A 14,794-nucleotide genomic window follows, 5' to 3' on the forward strand; every position below is an offset into this window, starting at 1 on the left:
GGGCGACTGGGAGGTTTCACATATGATTGGCAAAGATAGCAAAGAGTAGACAACATCCACTAAAAGAAGAATATATCTGTAATTGGGTAAACAATGTGACTGAAGGTTGTAAAGGTTTAATCTTCTTTGGGTGTAGCTCCTGACTTTAACTGACAATGACATCCTCCCTGTTTCTGGGGTACATTCAGTTGAATAAAGTGCTCCACTATGCATTCTTCAGGTACCCATCTCTAAGTATGTGACCTCAAATACCGACCTTTATTTGAAAATAAGTGTCACACCTGCCATATCAAAGTATCGCACTAAATCTTATCTGAGGAATGATATTTCAAAGCTCTTGGTTTTATTATTGTTCAGCAATAAATGACTAATAAACATCAATATGCTCTTTAATAAACTAAGAATTTTCAAGCAGGAAAGCAGCACTGTCCTCAGATGGGTGAAGCCAACACTCTGAAAATTTCCAATCATTACTTTACAAATATGATAGAGCAAATGTAAGCTGTTTCCCCTTAGTTACCTGTTGCAACTGCTTTGTGGTGATGCCACAATATTAATCATTCTAATGGTTACTGGGCTGCTTCACTGATCTCACTGAAATGCTAGCATGGAGAATCAAGACAGGTAAGCAAGCACTGCTGTTTGCTGTATAATAAATTACCTCACACAACCAAAAAAAAACTACAATACAGCATCTAAAAAGGCTGAAAGAGCCCAATTTCAAATCCATTCAAGTGTTGTCACGAGAAATTCAGCAAAATGAAATGGAGATTCCTGAACTATTCAGGCTTTATGCAATTCAACTGTGTAAAGCAAGCAGCAATACTTTTTTCTGGATTGGTGCATGGGTGGGTCACAGATCAATCAACACAAGGAGTCAGACTACTGGGTGGTCATTTGAATAGAAGGGAAGGCTTGATTTGAGACAGTGACTTTCACAACCTCAAGACGCTTTACAATGAAGTGTTTTTCAAGTGCAGTCACTGAGCAGATGCAGGAAACACAGCAGCATAGCAAGCTCTGACATACAGCAAGCCCAGATGGTGTTCCTTATGAAGCAAGTCTGGTTGAGGGTCAAGTGATGATAAGAGATTGGAGAAAACTCCCTCAAAAGAACTTTTAGGTCTAACCGATGAGTTGGGCGACTGGTGATAAGAAAGATGACATGTCCAGCAGTGCAGGACTCCTTCAGATAGACACTGCTGGACGACTGTGCCTGGTCACCGAAACAAAAGTTCAGTATCGATGACTTATTGTAAATGGGTCTAAAAGGGTTAATACTGAGGAGTACCTCAAGAACCAGCCATGATAAAGAAGGAGATTTGAGCAGAACTGCTTAGGATCTCAAAAGATTGAGACCCAACAAATGGTTCCTCTGTCATGATGTCCACTATAGCCTAACTTGCAATGAATTGCTGATATCAAACAAGATATATTGCGTTCAATACAAGAGGGTCAACTCAGCAGACCAGGAAGTGGAGCTTCTCTACAAACACTAAACCAAGCACCCTACACAGGGACTTGAACCCTGGACCCTCAGATTAAAAGCCTAATGCACTACCTGCTGAGCTACCCAGAGGTTTAGTTTACTGGATGGCTGGTCTGTGATACAAAGTGATGCCAGCAGCATGAGTTCAATTCCTGCACTCTCTGAGGTTACCATGGAGTATACCCTCCCCTCGCCTGAAGTGTGGTGACCCTCAGGTTAGACCCACACCAGTTCTCCCTCCCTCTAATGAGAAAGCAGTGCTATAGTCTGATAAGACTACAGCAACTTTACCTTTTAGACTAAGTAAGCCATGTGTATCTTTGACTTACAGATAATGGTGGGAACGAACCCACCCCATAGTGGGACGGAGACTCAGCTTAGAGTCAAAAAGTGTGGCACTGGAGACTCAGTTTAGCGGCACATCAAAGCTGATTTTTCCTACTTCCTTCTTTTTCAGTCTCAGTGATTTTCTATTTGGTTTGGAGGAGATTGCACTCTGTCATTGACAGAGACATACATTTCCAAATGTTCCTTCATTGTCGCTGTGTTAAAATCCCTGCAACTCCTAACCTAACAGCAGTGTGGAAGGTTCAAGAATCTGGCTCCCTGCCACTTTCTTGACAGCACTTTCCAAACCCACGACCTCTGCCACCTAGAAAGACAAAGACAGCAGATACACGAGAATATCCCCACCAGCAAGTTCACCTTCAAGCTGCTCACCATCCTGACTTGGAACGGTATCGCTGTCCCTTTACTGTCATTGAATCAACATTCCGGAGCTCCCTTCCTAACAGAATTGTGAATGCACCTTCACCTCAAAGACTGCACCGTTCAAAAAGGCCACTTTCTCCAGGGCAACTGGGGATGAGCAGTAACTAGCCAGTGACACACACACCCCATGAAAGTATTAAAACCAGCTGTGCTCCACATCTAGGGAATGAGTCTTTAAAAACTAAGAGGGTTAAGGGGAGATTTAGTAGAGCTTTGAAATTATGAGCAACATCGTTTGTTGGGTCAATAAGTTCAGTAATTAAAGTTAGTAGGTTAAATAGGTTTCCAATAGCAAAGAACACAGATTTGATTGATTTGATTTGATTTATTATCACATATGAAGTATAGGAGTACAGTGAAATGTTGCCACATACAGAGCCACCTTAGGTATGAGGGTACCTAGGTACAATACTTAGGTAGACGTCATAACATAGAGAAACAAAGTTAAAAATAAAGCATCACTATTGTTCTTTGTATAGGTAGAAAAATAAAGTTAAAAGTTAACATTACTGTCCTTCCTAGTATTATGTAAGAAAATAAATAAATAAAGGAATGTAAAGTCATTGATAAACCTCAAGGACAGAAGAGGTTTTGATTTTATTCACCAGGTTACAATGATCTGGAATGAATCGACTGAAAGGGAGCGTGAAGCAGATTCAGTCATAACATGCAAAAGAAAATTGGCTAGAAACATGAAAATTTGGAGGGCCATAGGGTGGAACGAGTAGCATCATTTTATTAGTACAACTGAGATGGGCTGAGTGACCTCCTCCTGCGCTTTGTCTTCACAAGATCAAAACCTAACACAAAATTAACGGCACGAAGAAAACATTTCGGAAAGCTTTCACGCTAAAGTCAACTCCGCATCAACTCGTTCGAGGGTAGGCTGGCCATCCATTCTATGGCATGAACCAGCATTGTGTGTGCTGACAGCCCCCGCTGTTCAATATGTGGACTCCTCAGATTGTCTAACAGCAGCAGGTAGCAGCTGCCGTGCAACCAAACTCTGTCTGGAGTGTGGAGTCCTAAACATAATAATCACTGGAAAAAAATTAACTTCAAAAATCAATAACTATTTGCTCAGCAGTTTGGAAACAAATTGAGATAAGACAGCAATGGTTTGCACAAAGAATCCAGGTCAGATTTCTTAACCCATTTGGTGCTTAAGACTCCCAACACTAAACTGGGAAGAGAGAGAGGCCATTTGGCCCTCTTAGCCCTGTCCTGCTGTTGTTCCATTCAACCAGACTTCAACAAGCCTCGAGTTGACAATGTTTTCTGACACAAAAACTGAGATTTCTGGAAAAACTCAGCAGGTCTGGCAGCATCTCTGGAGGGAAAGCAGCGTTTACGTTTCGGATCCAGTGGTCCTGCTTCAATACTTTCTGAAGTTGCCATGACGACATGAAGTTCTCGATCTCCTTCAATTATTTTGAAAATCACAATTGTTGGATCAGCTGGGATTGTTTCCATCAGAGAGTCAGAGGTTGAGGGGTGACCTTATAGAGGTTTATAAGGTTAAATCATGAGGAGCATAGATGAAGTGAATAGCAGGTGTCATTTCCCTCAGGTGCGGGATTTCAAGACCAGGGGGCTTATTTTTAAGGTGAGAGGAGAAAGATTTAAGAAAGACATGAGGGGTATTTGTTTACACAGAGAGTGATTCATGTGTGGAATGGACGTGCAGAGGAAGTGGTGGATGCAAGTACACTTACAAATGTTTAAAAGACATTTGGATAAATACATGAATAAGAAGCCTTTGGAGGGATATGAGCCAAGTACAGGCAGGTAGGACTATTTAGTTTGGGATTGTGCTCGGCATGGACTGGTTGGATTAAAGGGTGTCTATGTCTCTAAATTAGATCTCTCAAGGAATATCTGGTCACAGGTCAGCCTCCACTGCATTGGATGGTGAAGCAGATTGGAGGGGCCTATTCCTGCCCTTATGATTGCTAAACTGATGGATGTGACTTCTCCTCACAATTTCGTGCTTTCGGCTCCAGCGTTATTCTGATCAGTAACATTTTATCTTCAGTAAACATAGACTAGATTTTCATGCCTCACCCAACCACGTTGATATCAATCAACAAAGTTCCAAGGGAATGCTGGACCAGGCAAGCTCCTGCCCTCTGGATGAGACGTTCAACCAGGTCACCACCAAATAGACACAAACATCCCATAAGACCATAAGATGAATAGAGCCATTCAGCCCATTTAATGAGAGCATGGCTAATCTGATAACCCACATGGACACTTCCCTCCCTCTTCCCCATAGCTCTTCATTCCCTTACTGATCAAAATGCTGTCTCTCTCAATTTTCACATTATTGGGTGACTTTTACCCAGTGTTCCCTTAGTGAATGAAATCAACTAAGATTAGGTGAAGGTGAGGGACTGCAGATGCTGGAGAAAATTGAGTCAAGATTAGAGTGGTGCTGGAAAAGCACAGCAGGCCAGGCAGCATCCGAGGAGCAGGAGCCCTGATGAAGAGCTCCTGCCATCAAAGAAAATTAGGCTGACTCATCCTTCAGCTCATTTGTGGGATCTGACTATGCACACATTGCAATGCAAGTGGAACACAATAACAAAACTCCAAATGTGATTCAACAGAGATGCAGCAACACCCTGACTTTGTGACAAACTGATCCAAACCAGATGCTAACGGGTTCAAGCTTTCCCCAAGACATTTGAGGACTAGCCCCTGGCTGACATTCCTGCATAGTACCAAGGGTATTCTGTACCTTCATCTTTTCAAGATACCTCAAATCAGAGACCTATAAAAGATTCCTTGACACTATTTGGTGAAGAGTAAGGTTGTTTTTTCCTTAGGTTCGTGTCAATATTAATTGAAACAAAGAAATGTAGAAAACAGGAGCAGGAGTAGGCCATTCAGCCCTTCGAGCCTGCTCCACGATTCAATATCATCATGGCTGACCATCCAACTCAGTCCCTTGTTCTCGCTGTCTCCCCCATACCTTTCGATCCCTTTCGTCCTAAGAACTATATCGAACTCTTTCTTGAAAACATTCAATATTTTGGCCTCAGCTGCTCTCTGTGGCAGAGAAGTTCACAGACTCCCCACTCTCTGGATGAAGAAAGTTCTCCTCATCTCAGTCCCAAATGGCACACCCTGTATCCTAAGACGGTGACCCCTAATTCTGGACTCCATCAGGAACATCCTTTCTGCAGACAGATATTTCCACAGGCAACCTTCACTCACCCTTCATTCTTCATATGTTATCAATAAAAACAATTTCTTGTGCTATTATCACAGTGTATTTGTTCTGGGAGCTTTCTGTGCACTGTTGGGAATACATCCTTCCTACTTTACAACCATGAGTACATTTCAAGTGGTTGTAAACACGCTAAGGTCCTAAGAACTTGAAAGTCACGGCACAAACACACAGTTGTCTTCTGATTTTTATTTACGATCGTATTTGGCATTTGAATCGCACTTTTCACTTCCTCACGGAACATCAAGACCTTTCCCAGCCACCAAATTACACTTGAATAGCAGTCCTTGTTAAACATGCTCATGAAAATTAATAGCAGGAGGCCATTCAGCCCCTTAAGCAGACTCTATCATTTGATAAGATCATGGTCTCAGCTTCAGTTTCCATCCTGCCCCTCATGAATCTCTGATGGACCCAAAGCCTCTCTAACTTCTAACGGCACCTCCTATTTCACTGGGAAAAGTAACAGTGGGTTTGTTTTAAATGCAACAGCCAATCACAAATTTTTTCCACTTTGTTGCATAGTTGATTGGAGAATGAAAAAGACGGTTTTGTCTTCCACCTTGCGTTGACCTTCTCTGCTGACTTGTTGCCGGGATATGGGGCCACAGCTGCCAACAGTCTTGCAGTATCTCTGCCAAGCAGTTATTCTTTAGATTCTCTTGTACTGCTTCACCACAGCCAGTTTCCCACACAGCCACCAGCAACACCACAAAGCAGGCTTGCTGAGCAGCCGAAGGCAAAAGTTTCCTCAACAGATTCAACATTGCTGTGGTGCCAACAGTGGGATGGGATGATGTCCATGCTCGTGAGTTGGAGGAGGGGGAGGTCTTAATTCCTGTACTAAAGTGCAAAGTCTCGATCAGGGTTGGTAGCAGATTGTCAAACACCAAGTGTGTTCAGCTCATTTTTTTTTAACACTCTCGGAACTCAATGTCAACAAATGTCATAATCCATTTCATAAGACCATTGAATAAAGGAGCAGAAACAGAGAAAACAGGTTCAGGAGGAGGCCATTTGGCCCTTCGAGCCTGTACCGCCATTCAGTATGATCATGGATGACCCTACAATCTCAGTATCCCATTCCCACCCTCTCTCCATACCCCTTGATCCCTTTAGCCACAAGGACCATCTCCAGCTCCCTCTTGAATCTATCTAATGAACTGGCCCCAACAGCTTCCTGGGGGATAATTCCACAGATTTTTAACCAAATACAGAAGTAGGCCATTCAGCCCGTCGAGTCTGCTCCACCATTCAATGAGATCATGGCTGATCCGATCATGCTCAATTCCACTTTCCCACCTTTTCACCATAACACTTGTTTTTCTTCCTAATGAAAACTCAGTTGTCATTGACTAATCCAGCACTGTCGTGTGGTGATTGATCTACCATATGTTATAGACTTTTGCCTCCAGCAGGGAATTTGTACCCAATAAGGCAATATTTATCTCAATGCCACTATATGAGGACCAGACATGGGTGATGTGGTATTGAAAGGTTCAACAGATGCATATTGGAGTGTCTGAGGTATAGTCGGTTCTGATATAACATGATAGTCCAGTTCTTGTGCGATCTCACATTTTAAGAAAATCGTGCCATGCAATTAAAGCTAATGGGTCCAGAAGGAGAGTTTGTGTTCTACAAATAACGGTCTAAATTCTTCAATCGCGCTAAATCCAATTCGTGTTGAAGAAACACGCGTTATAGCAGAACTGATTGTGCTCATGTATTAATCTTATGAATTTCAGTGTCTGGGCTAATATTAATCTATCTGGGTATAAAAAATAGCAACCTTCCACCAGCATGTTATGCTTCAAGAGGTCTCAGTTAAGGAGGAGTCTGGAACTTTTATACCATCATGTTACATGGTATGACATAGTAATGATCTCATAAGCATACCCCTCAAAGGCACACAGCATACCAGCTGTGAGATGTATTCCTGCATTAGCCATCTAGAGTTTTATATCAATGACCTCAGAGAACTTGAGTTCAAATCTCACCACAGCAGTTTTAGATTTTGAATTAAAAAGGATTAAAGCATCTATCGATCTGTTACCAACAAATCAAGTCAGCTCACTCATGGTCATTAAGGTAGCGCACCAGCCTCTCTTGGTAGCGCACCAGCCTCTCATTTAGGGCATTCTGGGCTCTAATAAGACCGCTTTTCAAAGAAGGTAACTGTGACAAGTTTCAAAAGGTTGCAGCATGTCAATTGTTGATTTGACATTTTCAAGGTCACGTTACATTGGTCTTGGAGTGTGAAATTAATTCACCCAGAATAGATACTGGGAGGTGTGACCCTATGATGGTAGATAGCCAACAGCTTTTCCCCAAGGGAGGGGAATCTAAAACTGGAGGGCATAGGTTTCAGGTGAGAGATACAAAAGGGTCCAGGGGGCAATTTTTTCCACATAGAGGGTGGTGAGTGTCTAGAAAGGGCTGCCAGAAGCAGTGGTGTAAGTGAGTACAATTTCATCATTTAAAAAACATTTAGGCAGGTACATGGATGATATAGGTATGGAGGGATATGGACCAAATGTCTGCAAATAGGATAGCTGAATAGTTAACACTGGGCAGTATGGGCAGGTTGGGCCGAAGGGCCTGCTTCCATGCTGTAGACCTCTATCACTCTATGGTCTTGGGGTTAAGGCATGCAAGATCAAGCAAAAGGACACCACCATCTTAAGAGCATAAGGAGCAGAAATAGGCCATTCAGCCCATTGAGTCTGCTGCCCCATTCAGTGAGATCATGGCTGATCCAATTATCTTCTCATTCACATTCTTGCCTTTTCCCCAAAAGCCTTGTTCCTTTACTGATTGAAAATCTGTCTCTCTCAATATTTATCACTTTCTGCAGTGTGGCTTGAGGATCAAGCATTAGCCAGGATATTTTGCTATTCTTTTAAACAGGGCTGGGGATCTTTTACATCCAGGTCAGAGAGTAAACTGGAGCTTAGCTTAACATCCGAAACAACAAAGGGGGAAACAAAATTAGAGATTCAATGATGTATTGCGGGAATTCAAATGCCACCTTTTAAATAAAAGGAAAAGACATTCAAGCACCCTTCAAAGACTGAGAAAAATTGAAGTATTGCTAATTCAAATCACTTCCCTAAAGAAGGTAGACTTGTTGATAGGTACAGTCACAGACAATGGATCAATCTTCACTCATGGTTCAAAGCAAACATGCACTGCGTACAATCAATAGAACAGTCAATGCCCAGAGACATTGACAACAATTTACGATTAAGAGACGACCACATCTTACGGAATGCTTCAATGGAGAAAGGCTGAGAATGCAAGGAAGCAGGGGAGCAAGAAAGAGTAGCAACATCCGAACTAAGCTCCTGATTAACATCCCATCACCTCTTTACCTCAGTGAGATCCTTCAGATTTCTAATCAGGATGGAATGATCATGTGAGGATGTGTCGAATCTTCGTGACCTGATGAGCATCGACTGTTAGATTACAACCACCGCTGACTAATGACTGGGAATGTCATTCATGGCAGATCTAATCAAATATCTCAGCCTGTCTCCAGACTCCTGCGCTGCCAGTTGTTGGTGCAGGACAATAGTTTGTAGCTCTTGGACCTCCATGAAACTGTGCTCCCCAACACCGCCCAGCCCGATATTTCCTTCTTTGCTGTGCCTTTATTTTCCTTCCTACTGCTCTTGGAAAACAAGTGGAATGGATTTAACCACATCTAAGGTACTTAAAATACTCAATTTGTAGCACTCTGAAAAAGAGTTAAAGACCCGTGTGGAGATGAGACATTGTTTGCACTTACACATCAGGAGCTGTGGCAGTGCTGATTGTTGGAAGCATTGCCTTTCCAATGCAATGTTAAACCAAGGTCCCATTTGCCCTTTTTAAAAATATATCAAAGATGTAAGACTTTGAAGAGAACTGGGAGAGCTCTCTTTATGCCTTGACCAATATTTATCCCTTCACCATCATCGCTGAAAGTAAATGATTCAATTCTTTCCTCTTTTGTTTTCCCTGGAGCGTCAGAGGCTGAGGGGTGACCTTATGGAGGGTTATAAAGTTATGAGGGGCATGGATAAAAGTTGCCCCTTTCCCCTCTCAAACCTATGCCCTTGAATTAGGGTAAATAGGGTTTTATCCTGGGGTGGAGGAGTCCAGAACTCAAGGGCATCGGTTTCAGGTGAGAGCGGAAAGGGACCTAAGGGGCAATGTTTTCACGCAGAGGGTGGTGCGTGGATGGGATGAGCTGCCAGAGGAAGTGGTGGAGGCTGGTACAATTACAGCATTTGAAAGACATCTGTAGGGGTACATGAACAGGAAGAGTTCAGAGGGATATGGACCAAATGCTGTCAAATGGGACGAGATTAGTTTGGAATATCTGATCAACATGGACAGATCTGTTTCTGTGCTGTACATCTCTCTGACTCTGTCACTGTATGCGAGCTAGCTGTGCAGGATTTGGCTGCCCATGTTCTGAATATTCCAACTATGGCAAAGATGGGCCATCTGGCCCCTCGATCCTTGCTCTGCCATTGAATAGCATTGTGGCTCATTCTCCATACCTTAAAAAAAACACGCTGTATTCAGATTGAAGTGCTTGAGATGGCTGAAGCTTGAGGCACTATACGAATGCAAGCTATTGATGCGGCAGAAAGAATAGCACTCACATTGCTGAGTGGATGCCACTTATTCATCACACTAGTCAGCAGCGTGCTCTGGCCCATGCTGGTATTGTATACATGACAATACCTTGTCTTCCTGAACACCATTAAAAGACTGCGGTCTTCTTGTTTGATGACAGTCCCCCTGGGCTAATAAACAAAGCGACAGACGCGTTTACTGTACATCATTCCTGGCCAACCACGGTCCAAACATAACGCATTGAAACAATCACACCATTTGCACGGTGAGTACCTAACGATTCCAGACCAGGCACAGAGCGGCTTTTGTTATCTGAAGGTCTCTTACACAGAAACAATGTTATTACGGCCGACAATACAATCTGATTGAAGGAGAGCTGTAATTGTTTGGAAAAGCTTCATTTGGTGTTGCTGTACAAAAATGCTCAGCAGCCTCCACAGGGGGAGACACACGTGCTTATTAACGCCTTCATGGACCGAGATCATCATAACCTTGTGATGGGCCCTGGCAGTTAGTGACAAGGACAAAGATTCGGAGATTCCTGACTTTGGCATTCCTTGACTTCCATTTTTTGTGCAAGTTGGGATTCAGAAACAAGTCAGGGATGTTCTCTACTTAATGACTGGAATCTGTAGCCTTATTAACTCCTGCGTGTTTTCTGTGCCCGTGTGAGTGGGAACGTGCGTTCAAAAATAGAAATAGACTGAAGTTGGCATGGTGCCCAGCACAATCACAGCGACAGACTAAACCAGAGTAACTTTCTCCCGCTGAGCGCTTGTGGAACCTGGGGTGGGGTTAGTGAGAGGGGTAATTGTGTGTAGATTGGGGAGAGGGGTGGGAGAAAGGTGCAAGGCCAGTGGGAGCGATAAAATATGGTCTATCCACTGGCAGTTTTGCAGGTGGAAGGCTTCAAGCGATTGGTCAGTTGGATCATGTCCACAGTTAAAAAGAAAACGTGAGGACTCTAAGAGCTCGTTAATACTCAATTAGATCTTCCCAGCAGCCTTAGTTTCAAAGGGAATGGAGTATATAAATAGGGAGGTTTGGCTAAATCTTGACAAGGCACTGGTCAGACCACAGCTGGAATACCGTGAATAATTTGGGGCTCATTATGAAAAGAAGCAGATACTGATACTGGAGGTAGCCCAAACAAGCTTCACTGGGTCCTTGATCTGGAGGGACTCTCCTTCGCGGTTGATTAGGTTGGGCCTGAACTGTTTAGAATGTGTGATGTGGAGGTGCCAGTGTTGGACTGGGGTGGACAAAGTTAAAAATGTCCGATTTTATACCCCAGAACATCAGATCATTTCATTGGTTTGATGTCATCCCAAACAGTAAGATTCAAATTTGATTGGATTTTGGTATCTGGGCATAATTTAAACTGATTGACCGAATTTGAACTTGTTTTTGTTCCATGGCAACACAACTGCAGCTATTTGTTTCAACCAAACATTACATTTTAAAATTGTTCAGCATTCTCTGTGCTTCTAAGTGCTTGCTAGCTTCCTCTCTCTTAAGGCACACCTACACCTTCATAACAGGCTATGACAAATGCAATGCCTAATATACAATACTCCGACTGCTCATACAGAATCCATGAAACAAAGCATCACGTTGCTGAAGGAAGGTTTATTTCAAAGCACTAGTTTTCAGAGCACTGTAACTGATGAAGGAGAGGCACTATGAAAGCTAGTGCTTCCAAATAAACCTGTTGAACTATAACCTGGTGATGTGTGATTTTTAACTATTTAGAATACAGGAGAGCCGGACTCAGCTTTATTGGAACATACATGGTTTTTGGAGGACAGAGCAGTTGCAGAAAGTTGGTGGCAGACTCTTGGGCCAGAGGGCATCAGCACAGAATAAAGACAGAGATGAGGAGGATTCTGATTTCAGATAGCGATGAGGAAGAATTCCTTCTCTGAGAGGATAATGAATCTGTGGAATTCTTTACCACAGAAAACTGGTTCGTTAAGGAAGGGAATTAAGCACCGTGTAGAAAAGCCAGCACAGTGGAATTGAGGATGACCAAATCAGTCATGACTTCATTGAGTGGCACAGAAGACTCAATGGGCAGAATGGCATAATTCTGCCACTACGTCTTCTAGTCTTATCAGGCTGATGCTGCTGCAGAAAGAACAGGACGCACACTGCTGGGTGGATGTCGCCTATCCATTCCACTGGTCAGCAGTGTGCTCTGGTCTGGGCTGGTTATTGTTCCCAGAATCGGACCTTGCACGGCTCAATCACAATTCACACTTTGGGAACCATGACCTAAACAGGGCAACCGTTCATCACCAAGGGCTTGGTGCCCCTCGTATAAAAGTGTGTCTATCTTGCAAGAAGGTTCACAGTCCTCCAGAGGCAGGAAAGCAGGCTAGAAGAGGCTGAAAGGCCTCATGTCACTAATGATTGAGACAGAAGGCTGGAAGGAGGCTGAATGGCCTCCCCCTGTCCCTAATGAATGGGAAAGCAGGCTTGAAGAGGCTAAATGGCCTCCTCCTGTTCCTAACGAATGCAAAAGCAGGCTGGAAGAGGCTGAATGGCCTCATGTCCCTAATGAATGAGACAGAAAGTTGGAAGGAGGCTGAATGGCCTCCCCCTGTCCCTAATGAATGGGAAAGCAGGCTTAAAGAGGCTGAATGGCCTCCTCCTGCCTGTAATGAATGGGAAAGCGGTCTGGAAAAGACTGAATGGCCTCCTCATGTCCCCATTGAATGGGAAAGCAGGCTGGAAGTGACTGAATGGCCTCCTCCTGTCCCCAATGAATGGCAGACACTGAATGAGGAGGAATGTCTAAAGCTCCCAGTATGACCTGTACTTCAAACAAACAGAACAGCCCAGCATTGAAAACGAATGCGCCGCTAATTAAGATGAATAATTGTTTCACGATTTTTGATGAAGGCAAGATACCATCTGAACAGATTTACAATTGATATGATCATCCACCATAATGTCAGGATCTTCCTCCAAACGGCTACATATTGAGATCAGTTTTAAAATGCAGAGCTGCAACTTACCATGTTTAGAAACCGCGGGTCTCAGCATCCTGAGAGAATGTCGAACAGTCCTGCAAAACAAAGAAATCAAATATATATAAAAGATTCATCCAAAGACAGTCACCTTCAGGTTATAAAACGCTTCTGTGGCTACATAAGAATTGCACAATGGGTGCATGTTTTACCAGCATTGTGACTTGTCTAGGTTATCATCTGCTGTGATAAAACAGTATACGTTAATCTGTTACGCTTGATCAGTTAGCCTATTCAGCCCCTTTGCACCTCTTCCACCATTCATTAGATACAGGAGGAGGCCATTCAGCCCCTTTGAGACTGTTTTCAAACTCATTAGGTACAGGCGCATATCACTCAACCCCTTTGAAGCTGCTTTCCCATTCATTAGGGACAGGAGAAGGCCATTCAGCCCCTTTGAAGCTGTTTTCCCATTCATTAGGGACAGGAGAAGGCCATTCAGCCCCTTTGAAGCTGTTTTCCCATTCATTAAGGACAGGAGAAGGCCATTCAACCCCTTTGAGCTTGTTTTCCCATTCAATAAGGACATGGGAAGGCCATTCAGCCTCTTTGAGTCTGTTTTCCCATTCATTCGAGACGGGGAAGGTCATTCAGCTCCCTAACCTAGCGTGTTGTGTCACTCAACGACAACACAGCTGATCTGCACGGTAAGGTTGATGTATCTGCCCTTGTCACCACATTCCCAGCTGCTTTTGACTTAGAAAGACGGTGCCAGAGAACAGTTTGAACGAACTGCGCTCGCTTCCTTGCGGGCTGGAGAAGATGCTGCAGTGTCCTGGTGGAATCTGAAGAGGGCAGTGCAATCTGTCAGTTCCAGGCAGCTCCAGAACTGAAAACGCAGCAAGTGCTTTTTTAACTCAGCTCTTCCCAGCAAGAGGGGAGACAGGAGGCGAAACATTTTCTCGTGTAGGCTAAAGGTCGCGCCAAGGATAGAGAGTAATGTGGAACTACTCCAGAAGCAACATGGGCAAACTAGTTCCAAGTATTTTGTTTTTGCCCAGCTCAATATTATTATCAATGTTGTCAATCTGTAGTAGTGAAAGCCAAGTGTCACTTTTAGAAGCAAACAGACCAGATTTAATTAACTCATTCCTTGCACATTTTATCATTCATTGCTACGACGACATTCAATTGCTCAGCAGACAAACAGCGCTTATTTTAAAAAAAAAATGATCAGAGAGCTACAGTCACCTTGCTATGCTGCAACTGAATTTGCAACCAGCATTTGACCATCCTGTTAATTCCCAGTCATTTAGCGCTGCCCCTTTGTACAGCAATGAGCACACGCCCACAATCAAGGAGGCTCCGTCTCTGTTGGCGAAAGACTATTTCTGGTCGAGACCAGATCAAAGAGGGCCCGGAGACAGTGAGTGGCCCACTCTCAGCATCGAGACTCTGGACGATTCCTGTCTGCCAGCTTCTTTGGCAAGTTATTTTTGTTTCCTCAACTAAGCCGAGACAATTGAGAGGAAATCTGAAGCACAAAGGGAACTTGGGAAGCCCTAGCTCAGGATTCTGTAAAGCTTAACATGCACGTTCAGTTAGGAAGGCAAATTAAATTTTAGCAATCACTTCAAGAGGGGCAGAAAACATGAGCACACAGGCACTGCTGAGGCTGTATACATTTCTGAATTGCTCCTC

General features: G+C 43.5%; 1 protein-coding gene across 9 annotated transcripts in view; it reads right to left on the minus strand.

Moving 5' to 3' along the window:
• adgrl2a (adhesion G protein-coupled receptor L2a) overlaps positions 1–14,794 on the minus strand; it is a 1,095,933-nt gene that overhangs the window by 485,688 nt on the left and 595,451 nt on the right. For all 9 annotated transcript variants that reach the window (XM_087990388.1, XM_087990387.1, XM_087990393.1 and 6 more), the window contains exon 3: positions 13,142–13,191. The gene's annotated coding sequence lies outside the window, so the exon portion shown is untranslated. The remainder of the gene's footprint in view (positions 1–13,141; positions 13,192–14,794) is intronic.

This window comes from Chiloscyllium plagiosum, unplaced genomic scaffold, assembly GCF_037043375.1.
Source record: "Chiloscyllium plagiosum isolate Xiang-an unplaced genomic scaffold, Cpla_swu_hap1 HiC_scaffold_9, whole genome shotgun sequence".
Classification (NCBI taxonomy): Eukaryota; Metazoa; Chordata; class Chondrichthyes; order Orectolobiformes; family Hemiscylliidae; genus Chiloscyllium; species Chiloscyllium plagiosum.